Below are 17,382 nucleotides of genomic sequence, written 5' to 3'. Positions count from 1 at the left end.
TGAAATGTTTCATAATGTACTTGTATAAGAAAATACCTACCAGGTGTTGCTGCTCTTTACAAAGGAGACGCATCATCAAGTATTGATGCCATCAGCTTTTCATTCCCCAGGTGGAGAAGTGGAGGTAACTTGGGATCTTGTCCGCAAGTGGAGGGGTGAGAAGAGTGGAACTCTTCCTTATTAGCAGATGGTTTAGTGCAACATCTCTAGTGAAATCGATGCTTAAGGAGCCCTTTGAGGTAAAGAGCCGAGTGTTAATTCAAAGCTGTTGGTTTACTGGTAGATCCCCGCTACCACCAACACCTGTGGCCATAAGCTGGAGTGACTGAAAGAATAAGCAGTCATAAATGTTTCCCTGAAGGCCGTCTTGGAGCGTCGAGGAGCGTGTCAGGCTACATTTCACTGTGTGTTATACTTGTATAACTATGCATGTGACAAATAAAGAACCTTGAACCTTGAACCTTGGCTCATCTTTAGGGTGAGAGTGAGGAGTTGAGGTGATGTAGTGTGGGCATCTGTATCCTCGATGACTCCTAGATGAGGTGTTTTTCGACAGATTCAACCACGAGGAGATGCCAGGCATGAGACAAAGCATCTCAGAACAACCGGAGCTGAGGGAAAGGGAGGTCTGGGCACCTCTGTTTTTAATGCCCCCCCCCACACACAACCCAAACCTGGATAAGCTGTAGAAAATGGATTGGCAGATGGATTAGTTTCACAATACAGGAATGCTGTAGAGTACTCAGGCTGGATCCACATCTTATGCAAACTACCAGTTCCCAGCAGTCCGGCATGAATGGCTTGAAAACCGGTTGAACACGCACCACTATCTGCTGTTCAAAAGTGCCGTTTACTCATACCACAGAAACTAAAGCAAGAACAGAATTTCAATCCTCAAATGAAGACTTGCCATCAATTTTGTTTCTTCAAAGTATCATAATATGCATGGATCCAATAAATGAAAGATTGAAAAAGAAAAACCACCTTGTGTCATTTTAATTAGATTCATTTTCACTCTTGACAAAGTACCTTATATTAGAAAGGAAAGAGAACTCGGCACACATGGACAGTTTTGGTGCTGATGTCAGTAGACTGATTGTATTACCTCAGAGGCTGGGAGGAATTTAGTGCTCTTTGGGTGAAAAAAGTGGTTCTTTTGTAATTATGTGGAAAAATAAGAAGACAAGCCTCAGGCACTCAGAATAACCGTGTCCATTAACTTATAATTACAAGTCGCTAAATGAAACAAAACCACCTTAATAGATTTTTGGATAGCCGTGTCTCCCATTTATTTCTACCAAATACATATAACTATTGTTCCTCACTGACCTTGCACGGGCAGTTATACTTCCTCATTTTCACAATAACTGACAATTGCACAGGCAGAGAAAATGTTTCATCAGCCTGGGATGAAGCCAATCCACACATAATGGCTGCTAAAATGCCTGATGAATGGATGCCATGGTCAAAATTAAGCAGATGATCTGCTCTGAAGTTGACTCTTTGGAGATGTGGGAGAGACATTAGTCACTGAGCACGGAGACAATATCCAGATCTGTGCCTCTCTGTGTATCCCCTTCCCTCTTTTAAAGACTGCTTTTTGGCGTGCAATTATATTGAACAATAGGCCGAAGCCAATGGAGGATGCGGCCCGTTACCATGGAAATGATGATGATGGATTTGTAGATAGACAGAACAGGTAATTGGAAAAAGATTGATGGGTGACAGGGTGAAACAGAGAGATAGAAAGGGATGGAAAGAGAGAAAGAGAGAGGGATAAATTACCAAAGCAGCAGTGGGAGGAGAGAAAGTCCTATTACACCCTATCTTTCTGGGATTTACAATTATATAATGATGCTTCCGCTCTCATCAAGTCAATAGGCAATCATTCTTTTTTGCTCTTGCAGTCACTCCCACTCCTCTCTTTCTTCCCCTTGTATTAGCCCTTCTTTCCCCTCAGTATTCTGTTTTCTGTCTGCCTGCTCTTCTCACTATTTCTCCCTCCTGACTCCAAAGAGAAAAGTGGATCCATTGTGTATCATTCTCAATATCGCTCGGTTCGGGAAAGTGCTGTAAAGGGTTTGAGACATCACATGTACAGATGCAGGCAGTGTCCAGGGAATGTAAAGGCGCAGAGTGTCTGTAATGACAGGTTTGCAGTTATTGTGGAGGAGCCTCGCTTGAGGTTTGAGAGGCTGGTTTATGACTGGAAGGTCAATTCTCATCTTAAAATGATTAAAAAAAAAACAAAAAAACAAACAAACAAACATGCTTTCAACTTACCCGTGAGCAAGGCAGTGAACTTTGTGTTTCTGACTCACCATGCGCACTAAGACTGTACATAAAAGAGAGAAGGAGCCACCATAGCATTATCATTTGTTTGAAGCCTGAAGACGAGTGTCTCTGCTGTTTCCATCCACAAAAAAATTATGTATCAAGGGTGGGGGTGGTGGGGTGGATCTGACTGTGAAATCACACACTCATTGGCTAATGACTCGTGATTGAAAATTCATTAGCCAGTGAGTCTGTGGTTTCACAGCTAATCCTCCATTTTGAAACATAGTATAGCCAAGATTTATGAGATCTATCTATCTATCTATCTATCTATCTATCTATCTATCTATCTATCTATCTATCTATCTATCTATCTATCTATCTATCTATCTATCTATCTATCTATCTATCTATCTACCCTTACAGCAAGATGGCGGCGCGCACAGACGCAGCGGCCCGGAGCTCCTACACTTTTGTACTTTTGGTGGTACTGTGTATTATTTCACACAGTCTGGGGTTACTTCAATACAACAGAGATGATCTACTACAACTAAGCCGTGGAGATCTTCAACTAACATCCGAGTATCTCATCCCCCCGGAGATCGTTAAGCAACCCCCGGGGCTACCCGCAACAGCAAGCCGCAGGAGGAGACGTTGCGAGCGGAGGCAGAAGAGAGGCAGGCGGGGAGGCCTGTGGGCACGGCTAAAGACTAGTCCGTTTAAACCACCACTCCCGATCATATTCCTCTCCAACGCCCGTTCAATCCGTTACAAACTGGATGAAATACGACTGCAGATCGCCACTCGACGGACTTTTAATAACTGTTCGTGCATGATTTTCACTGAAACCTGGCTGGACAGCGCCATTCCCGATGCGGCTATTGATCTAGCAGGCCGCACCGCCTATCGAGCCGACAGGTCTGCGGACTCGGGTAAGAAGACTGGCGGGGGGCTGTGCATCTATATTAACAACTTTTGGTGCACGAACGTCACGGTAACGGAAAGACTGTGCAGTACAGAGGTAGAACTGTTGGTGTTAAAGTGCCGTCCATTCTATCTCCCTCGGGAATTTTCTGCCGTTTACATCAGCGCTGTTTACATTCCACCAGATGCTAATGCTAAGCTAGCGTTAGCACAATTGAGCAGCAGCATCAATAACAGCCTGGTAGCACACCCGGACAGTGTCTTTATTGCGGCTGGGGATTTTAACCACGCGGACCTGAAATCTGTACTTCACAATTTCCACCGTAATGTGAAGTGTGCTACCAGAGGAGATAGAACGTTGGACCAGGTGTACACCAACATGGCGAATGCATACAGAGCCCAGGCTTATCCCCACCTGGGTCTGTCAGACCATCTCTCCCTTCTGCTACACCCAATATACACACAAAAGATCAAGAGCACTGGGATTACAACCAAAACCGTGAGAACATGGCCGCAGGATGCTATTCCGATGCTTCAGGACTGTTTCCACTGCACAGACTGGGATGTATTCAAGGTGCAGGACACTGACAATCGTGTCGCATTGGATAGTTACACCTCCACTGTCTTGGACTACATCTGTTTCTGTGTGGACAATGTAACAACTTGGAAACGATTCCGTGTGTTCCCTAATAATCCACCCTGGATGACACACGGAGTTCAACAACTTATTCGAACGAGGAACAACGCTTTCAAATCCGGGGACCAGGAGGCATACAGTGCTGCCAGGGCCAACCTGAGAAGAGGCATCAAGACTGCCAAGCAGCAGCACAGGAGGCGTATCAAGGCCAGGTTTGAGAACAACACAAACCCAAGGCAGGTCTGGGAGGGCATCAGGGCTATCACGGACTACAAAAGGAGAACACCATCACCCTCAGCTGACAGTTCTACTCTGGCTGAGGATCTAAATCTCTTTTATGCCCGTTTTGATAGGGAGAACACCGACCCTGTCCTGTCCCCTCAACCGATCCTGCTCCAGTCCTGAGCACTCATGAGCTGAGGCGTGTGTTCCGGAGCATTAACACCAGGAAGGCGGCCGGGCCAGATGGAGTGCTGGGCCGGGTGCTAAAAGACTGTGCTGCGGACCTGGCGGACGTCTTCACCTCTATATATAACACCTCGTTGTCCTGTTCACTGGTACCATCCTGTTTCAAAGCAGCAACCATCGTTCCCATCCCAAAACAGTCAAATGTCACATGTCTGAACGATTTCAGACCTGTGGCACTCACTCCCATTCCCGCCAAATGCCTGGAGAGACTGGTCATTAAACACATCAGAGCTGCTTTTCCACCATCCCTGGACTCGCACCAGTTTGCATACAGGGAGAACCGGTCAACCGAGGATGCGATCGCCACAGTGCTGCACACATTACTGAAGCACTTGGAACACAGGAACACCTATGCACGGCTCCTCTTTGTAGACTACAGCTCGGCTTTTAATACCATCCGGCCATACAAACTCCGTCCCAAACTCCACCAACTGGGACTTAACTCCTCTCTGTGCAACTGGATTGTGGACTTCCTCACTAACCGTAGACAGAGTGTCAGAGTGGGTAAGAACACCTCTTCCACCCTTGTGGTCAACACCGGTGCCCCTCAGGGGTGTGTTCTGAGCCCTCTGCTATACACTCTCTTCACCCATGACTGTATTTCCTCCTGCGCGTCCAATCTCATTGTTAAGTTTGCCGATGACACTACAGTGCTCAGACTTATATCCAACAACGATGAGACAAACTATAGGACAGAGGTGCAACAACTAGAGTCATGGTGCCACGACAATAACTTGGTCTTAAACACCAAAAAGACCAAGGAGATCATTGTAGATTTCCGGAAGAAGGGTCATAATAACCATCTGCCTCTCTTCATTGGCAGTGAGGCGGTGGAGAGGGTGAGCAGTTTTAAATTCTTGGGGGTAACTGTGACCGAGGACCTGTCCTGGGGCAACCATATCACCTCAGTTGCACGGAAGGCCCAACAGCGCCTCTACTACCTGAGGAGACTGCGGAGCGCACACATACCCAGATCTCTGATGTTGAACTTCTACAACTGTGCCATCAGCAGCGTTCTGACGTATGGATTTCTAGTGTGGTTCCCCAGCTGCACCAAGGCTGATCAGCAAGCACTCCAGCGGGTGGTGAAAGAAGCTGGCAGAATTATTGGAACAAGTCTGCCAGAGATCAGCAATATCTTCCCCACTCGCTGTCTGAGGAGGGTGCACAGTATCCTGCGGAACCAACATCACCCTGCGCGCCACCTTTTCCATCTGCTGCCCTCAGGGAGAAGGTACAGGTCTATACAGGCCAGAACATCCAGACTGGCCAACAGCCTGTTGGTGCATCATATCTTTATTCTCTTCTCCCTCCTGCCCCCCCCCCCCCCCTCTTTCTTAAATAGATAACTATCATATCTGATATCATATCTCACAGTACAATAATATTGAATGGGTTGCATTGTTGTATTTTGTCATGTTTCTCAGGTCTTTGTCTGAATTTCTACGAACATTATTGCTAAGGATTGTCTTATTGCATTGGAGTCACACTGGGTTAAATATGTACACTTGGGTTTTAAGGGGTATTTATTATTTTCTTCTTTTTTTTTGGGTTGTATGGAAGCCCCAAACGCAATTTCATTGTTCTTGACAATGACAATAAATAAATAAATACTAAAAAAAATAAATACTAAATACTAAATACTATCCACAGGCTGTGAGGCTCCTGAACTCTCTGCCCCCCTCTCACGGACAATAACCATATCCAACTTCTTAATAGCAATGAACTGGTCTGCATTGGTGCATCATATCTTTATTCTCTTCCCCCTCCTGCCCCCCCTTTCTTAAATAGATAACTATCATATCTGATATCATATCTCACAGTACAATAATATTGAATGGGTTGCATTGTTGTACTTTGTCATGTTTCTCAGGTCTTTGTCTGAATTTCTACGAACACTACTTGTCATGTTCTCATGTTATTGCTAAGGATTGTCTTATTGCATTGGAGTCACACTGGGTTAAATATGTACACTTGGGTTTTAAGGGGTATTTATTATTTTCTTCTTTTTTTTTTGGGTTGTATGGAAGCCCCAAACGCAATTTCATTGTTCTTGACAATGACAATAAATAAATACTATCTATCTATCTATCTATCTATCTATCTATCTATCTATCTATCTATCTATCTATCTATCTATCTATCTATCTATCTATCTATCTATCTATCTATCTATCTATCTATCTATCTATCTATCTATCTATCTATCTATCTATCTATCTATCTGTGTGTGTGTGTGTGTGTATGAATGACATTACAGAGGTCAGGGCAGAAAGGTATTCTACTTTTGAGGTCCAAAAATCTATTTTCAACCACAGCTATTGCTGTCTGGTGGCCTTCCAGAGAATGCAGGGTTAAGACACTTCTGCACTGTCTTCATTTTTTATGACCTGGAAGCTTCAGTATAGGCGGCTGCATAGTGTAGTAGTAAGACTACAGGCTTTTGGAGCAGGAGTCGCAAGTTCAACTCCAGTAAGGGTCCTGACCAGACCCCCCCCATGCTGAAACCAAGCCCTAGCTACGTCTGCAGCTCGGACACAAGTATTTCATCACATGTTGTACTCTGTATGATTGTGTATGTGACAAATAAAGTTTGTATGTCCACATTTCATACTGTCTACAGAATCGAAGCAGGTTGTCTCACTTTCAGAGCAAGCCTCATTTAGCCATTCTTTAGCTATTAAAATACAGAATTTTAGTAATGCCAGCTTTGCCACAGAGTTTTACACAAAAAAAGCCCAACATCTCAACTACATCCAAACACAATACATAAATACATACATGTTTCCAATTTAAACTGCTCACACATACATATGTGTACATTTTCTCATATATCATCTACATATTCCTTTGATTTCATATACAATCCCAGCAGGCATACGCTGCTTTGACACCAATGCTGTGTAGCTTACAATCGGCCTACACGCTAACATATGCACTCTCTCAGGTAGAATAGTCATGTTCTGAAGAGTGAGGGAAAAATAGATAGAAATAGATCAGTGTAGCCAGTGAAAGCAGGAGGTGGGGGGAACACAGCTTCACCAGTGTGAAGACATTCAGCAGATAATATGTGTGTGTGCAGCTGGCTTTGACACAGGCACACATGCCTTTTGTCTCCCAGAATCTGGCTTACCAAGGGGCTGACAGGTCGGGAAATGTTTCCCCGCCATAAACACTCCACTTGAGTGGTTCATCAGTGGGGGACAATAGAGCAAAAAATATCCACCTTTCTATCTCTCACTTCATGTCTGTGTCCTTTGTCTGTCTGTATAGAAAGAACAGGGCTCTCTATTACTGCACTGATAGATAAGGACCTCTAGCTAAGGCTGATTTCAATGTTAAATGTGAAACATCTATCCATCGACCCTCTTAACCGCTTATCCAAACAATGTTATGGATATGCTGGAGCCTATCCCAGTTGACATTAGGTGAATGTCTGGGTTCAGGCTGGACACAGAGCGTCAAAAAAATGTAATCCATAATTAACTTCACCTAATGTCTTTGGGAGGAAGACCTGGGCAGCCAGGAAAACCCAGCAAATTCCATCCCAGGAACTTCAGTAGCAGCTGTGAGGTGACAGTACTAGTTACTGCATGACCACGCCACCCATGAAATGTCACTAATGAAAGTGTGGTCAAACCAAAGATGTTAAATGTTGATTTCAAATCCAGCTTTTGCTGTGGTGTGGTCAAAACTACTTTCCAAATAATAAAGACACTAATGCCATTGTTTAAATAACAATGAGTCAGTTTTTGATACCAAACACTCATTTGCAAGTCAAAATTCATTCAACTGCTAAAGTATCAGGAACCGTTTGAAACTGCCGTGTGTTTACAGTTTTTCTCAGTCGCTTTGGTGCGTTTCTCAGATCAGAATTGAAATTCTCATAACTATTAGTTCAACCTCCACAACACTCAGTCATTTGTGCACATCATAGTAGCAATTTCTCCTCTCTCTGAACAAACTGCAAATGATTTTGGACATGAATCAGTTGCTTCCATACATTTCCCTGCTGCTTTCTGACATTTCCATTTGCTTATGTCATGTCAGTCAAAAGTAATCATACCTATGGATGCTGAACAGTCATTCCCAATAAAACTAATAGTCATACATCCATTGCTTAAGTCATCACACACAAAATTGTTGAACTAGTTATCACATGCCAAATATTGGCCATCTGTCAAGCAAATCCTATACCTTTCTGTATCATTTTTCCTGGAAATGTCTCCGAAATTGAACAATTGATCTCAGGTGAATTACAGCTGTCACTCATGAGGAGGCTCTACCAAATTGGTGATTTTATGTTTACATGTATTCTACAGTGAACAAGTGACTGTAGCATATTTTTCTTTTGCACAATTCTGTAGGATTACAAACACTTCTACACAATGGAAATGTGAAACGTACGTATTCAGTGTCTCAGTTACTCCCAAGACTCCCATAACATCTACAGTGACTTTACTGCACATTTCAGATGGCTGTACAGGTAAGCCATAGTGCTGTCGTCAGCATTTTCAGGTGTCACCAATTGTTTTTGCAATGGGAAACACTGAAATTATAAACTGTCATAGTGGAAACATGACAATGCCATTTGACTATCTTGTTCATAAAGATGGTGTCAAGACTTTTCATTTTGATGGCACTGACAGTTTCATTGACATGGATACTTGCTTTTGAGGTATGGATAATCAATTCTGTGCATGTGACGTGCTTTAGCAGGCTATCCACTAGGTTTTGCAGTTTGCACTAATTGTTTTGGGAAATGCACTAACTGCTGTGCAAATGTTAATGGTGTTCTGAGAAACGCACCAAAGCGACTGAGAAAAACTGTAACAGGGTTTAGGGGACTGTTTGATCATGAAACAGGCTCTGAAACTTTGAGACTCTTAAGACAACCCCATTCGTTGCTCGAACAAGCAGGTTGTTAAAACCCATAGTTACCTTTCATTTCCACCACAGCTTCAATGCTGGTAGTTGTGACGGAAGAAGAAGAAGAAATGAGTCACAGAGTTATGAAGCCACAAAGTCCAGGTAAGGGTGAATGGATGGGTCACCAAATGGCCTGAAAAGATGGAAACTGCTGCTCATTTTTCATTCTTTTTTCAAACTATCGTTATTCCAAACTTTTTTGATTGCTCCCTTATTCACACAGAGTCATCAAACAGATAACTCCACAAATTTGATTTTGCTGAAAATTTACAGCAGAACCCCCCCAGATATTTGTATCCTGCTCTAGGACTGATCTAAGGATCGTTTGCCTATGAGGGGAATGGATAAACCACTACACTATGATAATCACAAATGATCTCTATGTCAAATGCTGAAGGATAAACTACAAATAAAGTTCAAGGCAGTCAGGCTGTCTTTGTGTTAGCTGGCTTAACAAAACCTAAAACCCTGCTGGGGATAAATGGTATACGGCGGTGGCCATCAGCTTTCCCACTTGAGCAGGAATTTCTGTTTCAGGCTCAGCTTCAGCACAAAACGATGTGACACCTCATCAAATGTAATGTAACAATATAATGATGATACAAATCTATCTATTAATGCTGGAGAAAATCCTCAAACTTGGTATTTAGCGCATGGGGCTGTAAACTGAAAATTTTAATTTAAGATAATTATTTTATGGCTGAGTACACGCTTGCTGCAGCTGTAAATTCTAATGTGGATGGTTTACATTAGAGCTCTGAAACGTATACGAAGTAATACACTTAAACATACTTATATATATACAATAAATGCTAAGGTTCATTTTAAAAGAGATGTGGAACTCACTTTAGATTATTGAAAGAACGAAATGAAATTAATTTTATTGATTGAATATTTATTCTTGGTGTTTGGTCTGTGTTCTAGTAGCTTTGCATCACATTAGTATCAAGTATAAAACATTTGTACATTTTTTTTTATCACCAAATTAAGACATGCTCATTGCCCTGGAAAAGGGATGCACAGATTATGTTCATTCAGTGGTTTCAGTAAGAGATGGCTTGTCCCAGTAGAGAATCTATACTGCACTTAAAACATGCTGCAAATAAAAGAATCAGTAAAAATTGGCAATTCCAGCCAACTAAAATTAGGAAAATTACCTACCCTTTACCAGCAAAACTTTAGCATAAGTTACCCTGGTGATATTGCCAGTTAAAAAGAGAACCACTTTTGTGATACGGAAAACTGACTTTAAACTCGACAGCTCACTAAACCTTTAATCTCTGTCTCATAGTGCACCCCTTTGATCTTTCCCTAAACCTAACCGATCTGTTTGGATGACGGAACCTACCAACAGAACTACACATTTTCATTTGCTGTGGTGATTCCTTTCAGCTTTGTTCAGCTTGACAGAAACTGGCAGTCTTACAGCTTTACAGAAACTGGCACACACACACACACACACACACACACACACACACACACACACACACACACACACACACACACACACTAAGCAGTGATCGGCCTGAACTTCCTTCTCTAGCTGACTTGTACTTTGATTGCACTCACATGTGGACACATATTTATCCTGCTACACCACAGATGAGCAGTTGTTTTTATAGTTTTCTGCTTTCTTTTCTGCACAACAGAAGCAGGTGCAATTAATGTCCTTGCAATGTAATAAACACATGGATTCGTCTAAGCAGTCATAACAACCCACTCAGTCTCTAATGAAGCATTCTGCCATTCTGATATTCGTTTGCTGAGTAGGTAATTACTTTTCAGTTTGCAGCATTAAATCTTTTTTCCAGAATGATCATTTTACATGTATTGTTTAATGAAAACGGCATTTAGAATCCAACATTTAGAATCAGGGCCATATTAAGGCTTTAGAGTAAATTTTTATTTTTAATTTTATTTCTTTATTGTGTTGTCTACAAAGGTGGCACAGCTGAATAGGACAAGAGAATGACTGTTGACATTGTACTGGCAAACTACATGACAGCATAACAAATTCAGAAGCCCCAGACAGATATTTAGCTTTCTGATCGCCAGAATTCAAGACAGCAAAATAAAGTCAGAACACAAAGGCGGGCAGGCAGGCAGAACACACAGCCGGGCATGAGGGTACGACACAACACAGTGCAAGGAAAACACAGGCCTTATGCTGGAGCAATCAGGGAATGGGAGACAGGTGGGAAACACGACTGGGACAAATCAGACCAAACGAGACAAGGGAATCAAAACCATACACACGGCACACAAGACAGGGACTATCAAAAATAAAACAGGAAACATGCCACAGGTAGAGGCTTGGGCTGAACAAAGGGAACACAGAAACAAAACCTAAGGACTAGAAATCACAGAACAAAGAACTACTAGAGCTAGAAATACAGAACCATAAATCAAAAGACTAATAATGATAAACCACGATGAAATCAAAGCTCAATAATAATGCAAGAATCAAAACACTTGGTCACTGACCCAGGACCGTGACAGCTTTGATGTAGCCACCAGATCCACATTTACTACCCTGGTTTTCACTTTGATACAATATCCATGTTCTCAAGTGTCTATGACGCCCTCCCAGCAAGATCTCAAACCAGCTTACATGGTTCACCTGTATGAGGCATGCTAGCTGCTAATGAAGGTGTTACAGTCAGCAATGAAAGGTGTTACAGTCAGCAATGACAAATAAGACATGATATTTTAAATCTTTATATGGTATATTGTATATGCTGAGAACACACACTACACTTGTAAGAATCGCAGTTTTAAGGCTTTTTGTCAGTTTTCAACCAATAAATCGTTAAGTTGAACTTGAAGATCTTGGTAGATGTAAGCCAAATTTGAATGGATTATTAGCATGACCCTGCTCTACACCCCTACAACATTTTATCAGAATTCATTAAAAACTTTCAGAGCCATGGTGTTTAAAGAAAGATCTATGACATACATGCAAATGCTACCAGAAACATGACCTCCTTGGCAGAGGTAAATTTCTCCACAGGATGCTCCTCGTTCTTTGTGCCGTAACGCTTTGACTCACATGCAAGCTCAGTGTTGCTGAATCACATGATGGCACAACAACTAAAAGCAGAGCATGGGAAAGGGAGGCGCAAAGTCTCTGTGCTAGATTTGAGAGTAGCAGTGTTTAAATTAGCATCTTCTTTTTCATACATTGGGTTCAGCCTACTGAACACAGAGTAGAAAAACTGAATACCAATCCCATTATGCTGGTACTGATAGGAGATTGGGAAATCCCTATTTGGATTAGTCTTCCCAGATCTAGTGGGTGCACTAAATGTGCAGAATATGGAGATTCTTTGCAGCAACAAAGTGAGTTAGAGAGCAAATTTTTAGCGGTAGAATCAGCATAGGGCTAAAACAAGATGGTTTGCTTGTGTTTTTGAACTGTGTCGTGTCTTCAGATTTCAGACCCAGCAAACTACAGTGATGGTTTTTTTTGTCTTTTTAATATAACAGAGGTAAGAACTTCCTGTTCCATCTAGTTAATAGGTTCAATTTGTATCAGACAATAGCCACTTGTTTGGATGCTACCGTGCTACCAAAGCCTGCTCATTTTTGATCTTCTAGTAGAACTCTCACAGGAAATGAACTACAAATGGAAACCAGGATGCTTCTGGACTCTGGAATCAGCCAAAACCTTGAGAGAAACAGTAAAACAATAATGATCTTTACCTCCTCATACAGTGTACATTACCCCCCATGTGACCAGACCAGACACAATAAAAATTCTCGCTTTTCAGTCTCATTGTTTGTCAAATCCCACCCAACAAATCAACATTAACAATAATCTCTCCATGAGAGCAGTCTATTGAGAGAGTTTTAATGGGATTGTTATTGTTGTCATTTTGTTCATTGTGATTTCAAAATAATGATATGATGCAGCTTCCCAGTACACCTGGGCACGATTACGCTGAATTGCCTTGGGCTACTGCATAATAAAAATGGCAAATTGAGGCCATGTCTTAATCTTCTTCCTAAATATTGGGACTGTCACTACTTATGAGCAGTAGGTTATTGAATAAGTAAATAAAAGTGAATCATAATTGCCCATGTTTCAGTTTGGCTCAGTTCTTTTCAGCTCCCCTCTCTTGAAGGCCTCTTTTCCTGCCACCACATGCCATCTTGTTAATAAAGACCCAAGTAATGCCCAAAATCTGTAAATACATATAAGTAGAATTGCAAAATATTCTCAGTTTGGGGAAATAGTTCTGTTCTGTAAGACAGTTAATTTAATGTGTGGCTTTGACACCATCTGGGATAGTGCCTGATGGACACCTGCTTGTCCCTACACTCTGTTGGGAGAGCTTGGTGGCAGATGACAAGGGCCCACTCATGCTCTCCTGTCACATGGTGCATTACTCTAATCCACATTTCCACATAAGCAAAACAAATAAGGCATTTTTATTGGTGCATCACTTTAGATCTTGGTGCTGGTATTCAAATATGTGCTAATGTCTGCTTTATTTCAATCAGTAAATGATGTATTAATTAGTATTTAATCAAAGCCAGACTCTGAACCTCACCTTGCACATTTGCAAATACAAAATATGCATGTGAACTATAAAACAGGAGTGCACATCTGCACAACATCACTTAAATGTAAAATGGATTAAAATGCATCACCTCTCAATAACTGCAACACTTTTAACTCGACAAATCCGGCATTTCCTCTTAGAAACCATTACTTTAGAGAGCTCATATTGGAAATATGCATAAAAACTAGAAACACTGTGATCATTAAATGAGAATTAAATACACCTGTGGTTTTTAATCAGTCTAATTGCCTGGTTGTGAAAGTTGAAGAAACATTTCTTAATTTTTCAGGTTTCTACTTGAAAACGGTGACCCCACAGATATGTAAAAAATAGTCCTTAGAGGAACTGACAGATCTGACTGTGAGACTTCACAATGATGGAAAAGGATACAGTGGGAACAAACTAAAAATCAGCAGATTGCTTCAAGCAAGTAATCAGGAGGTATAGAATGAACCAGTGTGGCTATTTAGAATGGCGTAAAAATGCTGCCACGGACAGTACACCGCTAGCACAACTGAAACAGCGCCTCAGACATGGCAACGTGACTATCAAAGGAAATGTGAGTTTCTGTGACAGCTCAGACCATTTGAAGGACATCGCATAGATAGCTTTCATGAGCTTTAGTAGACAATTCTAAAGAATGTAAACATTATTCAGATGACTACTAAGCATGCACTCTTTGGTTAGATGAGACCAGACAGCATCATGTTTACGCGTACCTAAGTGTTGCAAAATTTAATCTCGGAGGTAATGATATGGGGCTGCTAGAATGGAAAATGTGTTGGGAGGTCATATTCATGGATGCAATCATTAAGTACTGTGGACATTCCAAAACACAGTAGACTCCCAGTCAGCAGAAGCCAGGAAGAAGGAAATATTCCACACGGATGCAAATCGAAAACCTCACGAGAGTTTCTAAAGAAGAAAAAGGGTAAAACACGAGCCTGAACAAGATTGTTGCGCAACTTGAATCCCACAGATCACTTTAGGGATTCTTTTATAGAGAAAGGTAACACATCACAACCCCAGCAAAGAAAACGCAGAGTTTGAGAAAGGCAGTGGTGCATTTCTTTTTACCCAGCCGTGACACTCAGGTGATGATTAAGACCAGGGTGTTAACAGGCTGGGGACTGTCCAGACAGTGTGTGTGTGTTTGTGGGTCTGTGTCACGGGGGATGGGGAAGTGTGCAATCACCTATCCTGTGGTGAAACCGCGAGCGCACCGTTTGTGCCTGAAAACACTTCCTCTCCAAATTGCACGCTGACACGCACTCGCATTCAGCTGATGAGCTGTTTTTTCTGAAGGACTCCTCCTCCAGCAGAGGTGGCACAAGCCTTTTAGCAGCTACTTATGACCCTCCACCCCCTATAATACACACTCACACACAGGCTCACCAACCAGCCCTCTGCCTCCCTCTTTATTCAAAGCTTGATTTCTTTTCATCAAGTCTGTCTCTTCCCTCTTTCTCATCTCCACCTTTCTCTGCTGGATGCTCTTTTGTGCCAAATCTAATCCCTGTTTCCCTCCCAGCCTCTGCCTCTCTCTCTCTGCTCTTCTTCACATCTTTGTCCTCTTTCAATTATGCTCTCTCTTCCTCACCTCCTTCCTCCTCCTCTTGTTCTCTCTCTTTCACTCCTGACCATCTCTTTCGCTCCCCCTTTTATTTGCCTTCTTTTTTCAGTATCCTCAGTCTTCTTAAGTCTTCCCCTCACTCTGTCTCTTATTCTCTGCTCTCTTTACAGCCCTCCTCTCTCTCTGTGCATGCTCTCCTCCTCTTTTCTCCTCTGTGACCTCTCACCCTCTATTTTCCCTTTGCCGTTCACTTTTCCCTTTTCTCTTTTCGCAGCCCTTTTCTCCTTCACTCTTGGTGTCAGCGCTTTGTGGAAGCTCAGTACCCAGTGGGACATCCAGTGGAAGAAAGCCCTGAAAAACAAACTGCGGGGCAGAGAAAGGAGGGAGGTGAAAAGTAGCAAAGGGCTGAAAAGGAGAAAAGGATAGAAAAAAGGGTGCTTGCAAAAGTGTCTATAAAGGAGACCAAATGCCCATGTAGATTGCTGGCTAATTAAATGAAGCAATGAGGATTTTCTCAAAAATATATACAATTTTGAATGACTTTAGGGCTCAATTTAATCTGAAATATAATTTAAAAAAACATTTTGAACATTTCAAAAGCTTCTCGCTCTTGCTGCTCCATAATTGGCCTTCTTTATAAGCTTGCTTAGTTTCCAGTAACCTCTTGTTTATTGGCTTAGTTTGCTCCAATAGTGTTAAAAGAAGAATTAAAAAACTAGCCATCTAGGAATTCAAGTATTTTGCAAGGAAGCCCATTTTGTGAGCCGCTGCCCCTCTGCTAGTTTGTTAGTTGCCATCAGCAGTGACAGGATCTGGCACTCTGGCCCCTCCTGGCTATTCCTCCACATAAAAAGGAGGCAGGTGAGGCATTCGCCACCTGAATGAGGCTTTCCAGGCATGACCTACCTGGAGGAGGCTCTGGTGTAAATCCACATCACACTCAGGAGATTACCTCTCTCGACTGGCCTGGGAACGCCTTGGTTTTCCCCTGGATAAGCTATAGGAGCTGGCTGGCAAGAGGGAGGTCTGGGATTTCCAGCATAGGCTGCTGTCACCATGACCTGGCAGAATAAATGGATGAATCATTGATTTGCTATCATTTTAGATGACGTGTTTTCACATCACATTTAACATCACTTTATTTAAAGTGTTATTTTCCTTCTTCATTGTTTGTTTGGAGTATAATGTGCATTGTTTATAACTGATAGTGGGTTATCATTTGAAGCAGCATTTAAAATATGATTCATTACTGAAGAATGTGACGAACAATTTCAAATGTCTTTGTTTAGAGTGTTTTTCACATTGTCCATTAATCCATCCATTCTCTTCCACTTATCTTCACCAGGGTCGCGAGGGGGCTGGTGCCTATCCCAGCTGCCACAGTGTATCCTGGACAGGTCACCAGTCTATCACAGGGCTAACAGACAACCAGTCACACTCACATTCACACCTATGTTCACACCGTGTGCTGCACCATTGTCCATTAAGTGGTCATCATATTTAACTTATATGAGTGTTTCTTATAAAGAATGAGTCACCAGGAACATGCCTAGTATTTATATAGCACTTTTTTTTTTTTTTTTTTTTTACTATTTCTGACTACAAGCCACATTCATTTTTTATTTATTCTTTTTACCACTCACACACCCACTAACCAATGAATCCATCAGGGGCCAATTTAGGTACAGCATCTTTCCCACAGTCAAACCACCGGCCTTCCAGTTAGTAGACAACCAGCTCCATCTCCCGAGACACTCATTGATAAAAACACAGAAAATAAAACCCATGGCTTGGGTTGCAGAGAAAGAGTGCCAAAAAAATCCTTTGCTGGTTAAGAATCAATAAATTTGTGGAAATGCTCCTTTAATCTGCCCCCAGAATGTGTAGTTAGTGTCTTTGAAAAAAGCCCACCATATCCAACACTGTATGAATTAATACTGCTAAAAGAGAGACTGCTGTTATTATACAGTGTTGCACTGGAGTGCTGTTTCACTTTTTTAACCACAGTAGGA

This window comes from Astatotilapia calliptera, chromosome 18 (genome assembly GCF_900246225.1).
Source record: "Astatotilapia calliptera chromosome 18, fAstCal1.2, whole genome shotgun sequence".
Taxonomy (NCBI): domain Eukaryota; kingdom Metazoa; phylum Chordata; class Actinopteri; order Cichliformes; family Cichlidae; genus Astatotilapia; species Astatotilapia calliptera.
Note: the sequence above shows the minus strand (reverse complement) of the source record.